A 7,665-nucleotide genomic window follows, 5' to 3' on the forward strand; every position below is an offset into this window, starting at 1 on the left:
TTACATGTTTATCATCATTAAGATAAACAAAGTTAACCATTCTTCTAGCATTTGCAATCACCCTCCAGCCACAAGAATGGCTATCATCTTGATGGGGACACTGCAACCACCAACACAAAGTAAAACTATAAAGAGGACGAATGGTAGTTCATAGAATAAACTCATGTTTCAATTATTTTAATGAATAACTTACTGCAACTTGTCTATATTGCATTGTTGCAAGCAAATCAGCCATAGGGGGTCTTTTCTCTAGCTCTTCAATTAATCTTTTGGCAACTCTATATATAAAATATGTTGAAATTTAGAGTACTTACAAAAAAAAGAATTGAAATATCAAGGAGCCCTTGGATAATATAACTTACAATTTAGCATTTCCATGGCTTCCTTTCATAGAGTTGATTAAAAAGCATTACTTATCCACAAGGTCTATTGCAATCAAGCTCCAATGAGAACTAAAAGCAATCATATATCAACAAATTAGTAGGATAAAATCTCAAAAACTCTAATAGAATATTGAATCACTTACTTTTCATTATATGGAATTATAAGCAGCTCCAAAGTATCGAAGTCAATCAAATTGAGCCAGTGCTCAATAAAACTTGCATCAAGCTCATTCCTCATAAAGAATGAGATAGATGGATCAAAAACCTCAATTTTTTGTTGTATATCCAAAGGAAACTCATGCATTATACACCTAGAAAAGGCATAGAAATAGTGAGTATAAACAAGAAAAATCTTATTGCTAAAAAAATATCAAAAAGTATAAGTAATTATGGATGGACATACCTTAGGCCAGTAAGAATAAGACTGTCATTTACTTCTCTTCTTTTATCCTTAAGAATCTGAACACATGTAGCATCAAAGGAGATAATCTCAGTTCTTTTGCCTAAGTCACTAGGTAAGAAACAAAACACACTGAATCCTTTTGGATTAGCTGCTTCAAGAAGGGTGGCTAGCTCATTTTCAAAGGACTCTAGTTGCTCTATTTCCCTTTCTTAAACCCTTTGCCTCCTATGCTCTCTCCATTTATCTGCTTGTTCCTCTTTAGCCTTCTCCTCTTTTTCATGTTGCCTTGTATCCTTCTCATGGGTGACATCCTCAACCCTGACACCAGAATCATCTTTCTTTCTTCTAGCTGGGGGCACATTAAGGATATTAAATGTTTTCATATCAGTGAGGAGAATTGGCTCAAGGACCTTTGAAAATCTATATCTTAGCCTCCTAAGAATTACCATGTCCTTGTCCATGAGTGTGAGCTTATGAGCATGAGCAGCACAAATGTAGGCATCTTGGAAAAACTCAATTAGAAAATCCTCTGTGGCTTCTTGTATACAATTAAGAGCTGTTCTTGTCCATCTGAAACTATCCAAACTATATCTGTCACAAATTTTCCTGAAAAGCCTCTGAAAAGACAACTTTGGAATTGCATTGTCAAGAGCATTTACTACCTTCCTAATCTCCCTTAGACACCTGACATTTTGAGAAAACCTTCTCCTTGGCTTTGATTTTCTAGAGAGCTTTTGAGGCTTTGAAGACTGATGAATCTTTGATGCTAAATCCCTAGGATCAATCTTCTCTTTTCTTGCTGTTGCCTTAGTCCTAGCCATCTGCCAAAAAAACATATGTTACTTCTTCTCCAACATGTAAAGCAAAACGCGAGTCCCAGACAAGAGTTATCTATGCTGCATGGCATTTTCTCGTATCAGCTCAATTTTTCTCGAGCTGTCTAGTGAAACGCGAGTGTCAAGCAAGGTGCCTCCTTGCAGCTACTTCTTTTCGCGTTTCACCGGACTTGTTGTCCATTGTGTCCAGTGAAACGCGAATTTAAGCCAGGAAACCTGCTTGAAGTACCTTATTTTCGCGTTTCACCGGACAGCTCATGAATAGCATAAAAATTGAAAAAACCAAAAAAAAGAGCTTTGAAGGAAAGCTTTTAAGATTGCTTCTGTTGTGAGGCGATTTGCAAAACCCTAGGTGATAAAACCCTGAATATTCCATGGGAGTGCCAAGCAGTGACGCTTAGATTCACTTCTCAATAGACCGCTAAAAGTGTGCCTAGACAGCTGATGGGTGGGCACCTTACAGTTGGTATCAGAGCCAAACTTCGTAATGATGTGCATGATTGATTAGTGTATGGTCATAGACATATCCTAACTAGAATAACCTAAATGGTATGACTTGATTGCTAGGCACCTCCTGCACCCACAAATGCTGACATGCAAGAGAAGAAATTTCTTCTTAAGCAAATTATGACACCCAAGTTTGATGGAGAAGGAATAGACGTCACACCAGAGGCGGAGATATGGATTGAGTCAATGGATGATTATTTATCTGCTTCAGGAACTGCCTCCATGAATCAAGCAATGATTGGCAAATTGAAGTTAGTTGGCCAGGCTCGGTTATGGTGGAAGCAATGGTGCAAGGATCAAGGTATTTTTGAAGCCGCTGTCACATGGGTTCAGCTGAAAGATGCTGTACGCAGACGATACCTTCCGCCGACCTACCAGACTTTAAGGATGAATGAAATTTTCAAGCTCAAGCAGCTGGAATTAAACTTGGAAGCTTACTACTCAAGGTTTATAACCCTACTAAAATATGTGCCACTAATGGATATTGGCAGCAAGTATCCAAGATTTTCCATGGCCCAAACACTCCTTTGAACCACCGTCTTGAAGCAATGCATCCAACGGACTTGCAAGATGCATTACTCCGAGCAAATCTAATCGTCTAAGAACTTAAATTGGGAAATTGTAGCAAAGATGATTCCCAAGATCTAGGTAAGAGATGCCACACATGCGGAGAGATAGGGCACATCCGTAGGAGATGTTTCTACCATCAATGCTTCCATTGCAATGAGCTAGGGCATGTCCAAGTAGACTGCCCTGACTTAGGTCCGAAAGACATTAAACCTCTAAGAAAACAAAGCTACACAAGTGCAGTCTTCGGATATATAGAGGAATCAGATGAAGACAAAGACCTAGAACCGACAACACCTTTTCAGGATGACTAGAAATCCAAGAAATTTTATCGGCATGAAATACAACTTGTATTGGAATAAACCTTACTCTTGTAATTACAGTTAACATGAGTAATATGAGTTGCATCTATTTTGAGCCTAGAACTTGCAAATGATTAGAGATACTCTGGCAAGGAATAATAGTTATAACGTGCAATGAATTTATCTTAAGTTGTTTCTTCTCAACTAATATAGATTGGGTCTTACCAGAATGTTGAATCTTGGAAGTATTCTTTAGTATTACAAGCAAAGCCAATTGTCCATTAGTGGCAATTTGGTCTAAAGGAGAAAATCTAAGAAGAGGAAAATTTGGGAACGTGGTTTCCAAGATAAAGGACCACTCCAATCTGATAAAAGAATCCTAGGACAATTTGGTCTAAAGGAGAAAATCCTACCAAGGACAACCAAGAATCTTGTGACCACAAGTGAAAAAGTTCTGTGATGTTTCTATTGCAGGGAGTTAGGTCATTTCAAAAGGAAATGTCCAAAGCACCCTAAACACCGATGCTCCGAGTGCCACAACATAGGACATAACTACATCAATTGTCCCAATAAAAGTCGAAGAGAACTTGAGCTTGAGCTTACAAGAAATGAAGTTGTACAAGCTCCAGTGGTCTAGAATATACCAGGTGCTTAGGAAAAACCTAGAAGATATCCATGAGATGTAACTACAATAAATTTTCTCTTGTAATCAGACTCGGATATATCAAATACAATAGGTTGTTTCAAAAGACCGCATGCCTACGAGTGATCATAGTAGTGCATCAAAAGCATGGTGGGCCCATAACCCACAGGTTCCATAATGATGCCCCTGGTTTCTCTTGAGATGAAGACATCTTGATTTCTCTAAGGGGAGGAGGATGTAAAATTTTCACACAATAAAAGTTAGTTGGTTAGTTTGAAAGTTAGTTAGTCAATTAATAAGTTAGTAAGATTACTAACTAAAGTAAAAAACTAACTAATGTTAATAATTAAGGATTTTTATTCAATTAAAAATATGTGAAAAAAAGATCGAGAGTCATAAGCCACCTTTCACATAAGTTACAACGTGAACGAGACTTATGAGCTATATTAATCACTAGTATTAATGTGTATAGTTTGGATGATCCAAAAATATTAGATTTTGGGCAAAACTAGTATATTTTAGATATTTTAGATATTATCCAAAAAAAGATATGGAGATTTCTAGAATTGGATGTTATTTAAAAAGAAAAGGCAAGTGATGTTTTAGTAAATTGGAGATTTAATAAAAAGGAAAAAAAAAAGAGAGGATTTGTGAAATTGTGCGCACCGTGATCGCAATCTACAGGTAGTAGACAACACTTCGAAATAGAGAAAAGAAGAAGGAGTGAACTAAGAGTTGTATAATCAAGTGTCTTGTGGTTTTACCCCCCCTTTCAGAGCCAATGGAACCATCAGATTTATGATCTGAGCATCAGATCACTGATCTTTCCAAGATCCCCCTCCACAAAGAGCTCCACTTCTTAGCCACAAGCCCTCTTCTCTAATCCACTATAAATATGGCATAGGGAGGCACAAGGAGCATGAGTAGACCCCAAGAGGCTACGAGAGAGAGGTACAGAGAAGGATACCCCTCCAAGATATTGTGAGAGAGAGCTTGAGAGAGAGAGAGAGAGAGAGAGAGAGAGAGAGAGAGAGAGAGAGTTAGCTCAATTCCCTCTATCTCGACCTTGACTTAGCCACCTTCTCGTATGCTCTTCCATCTTGAATCTATTCCGCCTTCTTAATCCCTTGAGTCTACTTGCAGACAATGGCCCCCAAGCAAAGAATGTCACGTGTGGATGGCAATCCCATATCCAACAATGAAGCTTCGGGCGAATGCGTCACTATCAATCCAACTGCGGTACCAGTCATAAGTAATGTATTTCCAAATTAATAGATACTTGTTTTGATTCTCGTATGAGATACGTTAGGTCCATACTATGATATACAAGTATAGATCATTTCATCTCACATATTAGTAAGATGGAGCTTGTGAAGTGTATATATCAAGGAAAGTTAATTACACCTAGTTGCATGTGGCTTATTCGTTGATAGAGAAATTACAAGGAAGAATTGGTCAAGGGTTATGAATGGCATAATCATGACATTAAAAATTGTGCATACAAGTGTTAAGTAAATTTGATTTAGAATCGCTCGTTGATCCTAAGGGGGAGAGCAGATATGCGATGGAAATGTTATCGCGACTATTCTTGCATTGTTTGGGAAGAATGCAATTGGTTTTGTTGGTTGATTGAACAACATCCTAAATGCTTTTACATTTAGCTGGTTGTTATTTGTTGTTTGGATTATTATTCCAAGTGCTTGTGATTTATGGTAAACACATGGCAAGGGTCTATGATGACAAGTCGCCATGGGAATAAAGGAATGTTTTCTTGGAAAATGATATTAGGACTGAATGCCTTGTTTGTGCTTGATTCTTAAAGGATTTAATTAAGAAATGATATTTTTCATGGGTGGATTACTTGCATGATCGCACTGCAGATTAACCCGAAAAGGGCACTGCTCAATTCATGGGCTGAAGGTCAAGTGGTGAAAAGGCCGACCACGGGAATGATGTTGCTCCTAGAGAGCTTGTGGGTCAGTTGGAGCTATGGACACCCGTTGCTAGGTCTAGAATGGAGTTGAAGACCTCTGTGGCCCCCAACATCTAGGCATGTTGAGAGATCCTATTCTAGATAAAGGATTGAGTTTGTAGTGCCATGAGATTTGGACTAGTTACTTCTACAAGGCCAAAGGGATCCTTCTATTGGACAAAAGGGATACATAATTTCTCCTGTATGGGCGGGAGACAAAGATTAACTTGAAGATAATTTAAGGAACTTGTTTCTCAATAGATTGCTTGCTCTCTTTTTGTGTTTGTGCTATAAGTTATGTGAACGAACCCTGTTTCCTTAAAGGCTTAATTAATGAAGCTAATTTTAAGTATCGCACATAAATGTGGTAGGAACTAATTAAAAAACTAAACTATCAAGGGAAGTGGGTGGGTAGACCCCCGACGGGTTTGTCCTACGGCAGGGTTGTCCTAGAGAACTAGGAGGCTTCTCACAAGGTTTTAGCAATGCCCAACAACCCTTAGGAGTTGTTAGATTAGAACCATGATTCATACCGTTTTAGGGGACCGGAATGGGACTATGCCCTATATGGGTAGAGAGGTTGAGCAGTGCATCCCTCTCGTTTCCCATTCTCTTTGAACCAAGTGTGGCATGGGTCTGCTTCGGCTTGGGTATCTCTATGTAAAGTAGGATGTCCAAGATCTGATGCTAGAATGATGTTAGGAGACCTTGGCCACTAGGACCCCAAATTTTAGGTCGATTCTAGTGGGTTTGGCCATGAACATTTTGTTGCGAGGCAGATTCGGGAAACCCTGGGCGACAAAACCCGAAATATTCCATGGGAGTGCCAAGCAGCGACGCTTAGATTCATTTCTCAATAGACTGCTAAAAGCGTGCCTAGACAACCGATGGGCAGGCATCTTACAACCAAGCCCTATAAAGGTGACTACATTGATCAATAATTTAATGTTGAGCACCATGTGACCTAGCTCAAAGCTTATGGAAATTAGGAACCAATTGTAGTGTGCCATTTGTGCATATTCTTTCACACATTTCTAATGCATGTGCATTACAAAAAGAGATGAAAATGATCCACTTTCTCATAAGGTATATGTCCTAAAATAAGCATCAACATACTAAGTGTACCTTTGAAAAGCTTCAACATAACTAGTCTCCAAAGAAACATATTAAAATTATAGAAATATGTGGAATTTCATGTTGGTAAGGTTAAAATTTTTCATTTTGCTCACATATGTAAGCTTGTTGCACTTGTTTTAATTAACAATCACCCCTCTTAATTCTCAATAAATGCTATAGTAAGAAGTGATTACAATGGGACAAAGGAACCAATAAGATGCTAGAACCATGAATGTTCAAGCCTAGCATATAGATAAGATGTGCCTCAAAGACAACACACATAAGACTTGTTGAGTATAAAGCATGGGATAAGAAAACAAGTCCCTATATGCTCAAGTCTTGCATATAGATAAGACATGTCTCGAAAACAACACAAAGAAGGCTCGTCAAGTATGAAGTGTGGGATAAGAAAAAAACTTTGTACATGTGGTAGCCCACAAATGTTCAAGATGTTCTAGGTGAGAGATTCTCAAAGCTCCAAGAGGACTATTTCAACCATATGAAGCATTTGGAAGGACACATAATGTCAAAGAAGATTCAAGCCCCAAGCTATTGATCATAGTAAGGACTAGACTCATGAGTCATCCCTTGTTGAGTGTTGAAATGACTTGTTTTTTGGCTGATTTTTGTTGTTTTTGAGAGCTGAATGGTTGATTCTATGGGATGATTGATTGGTTTGGAAGTGGTTTGAGAGTGTTTTGGATGATATTGATTGTGTTTTGGAAGATCATGATGTTTGTTGATGGTTCTGTGATGTTCTGATAGGTTCTGAATGGTTCTGTATACCTTCTGTTTTGTTCTGTTTTGGTCTGTTTTTGTTCTGATTGTCTTCTGTAAGGAGGGAAGGAGTATTGATTGATGAAGAATGAGATATTGTGAAAGCTTAGTGAATGTTTTGTGAGAGTTCTGAAATGGTTTGAGAGTGAGTTATGAAGT

The sequence above is a fragment of the Lygodium microphyllum genome, chromosome 20, assembly GCF_053477565.2.
Source record: "Lygodium microphyllum isolate KBCC chromosome 20, Lygodium_microphyllum_v1.1.10, whole genome shotgun sequence".
NCBI classification, from domain to species: Eukaryota; Viridiplantae; Streptophyta; class Polypodiopsida; order Schizaeales; family Lygodiaceae; genus Lygodium; species Lygodium microphyllum.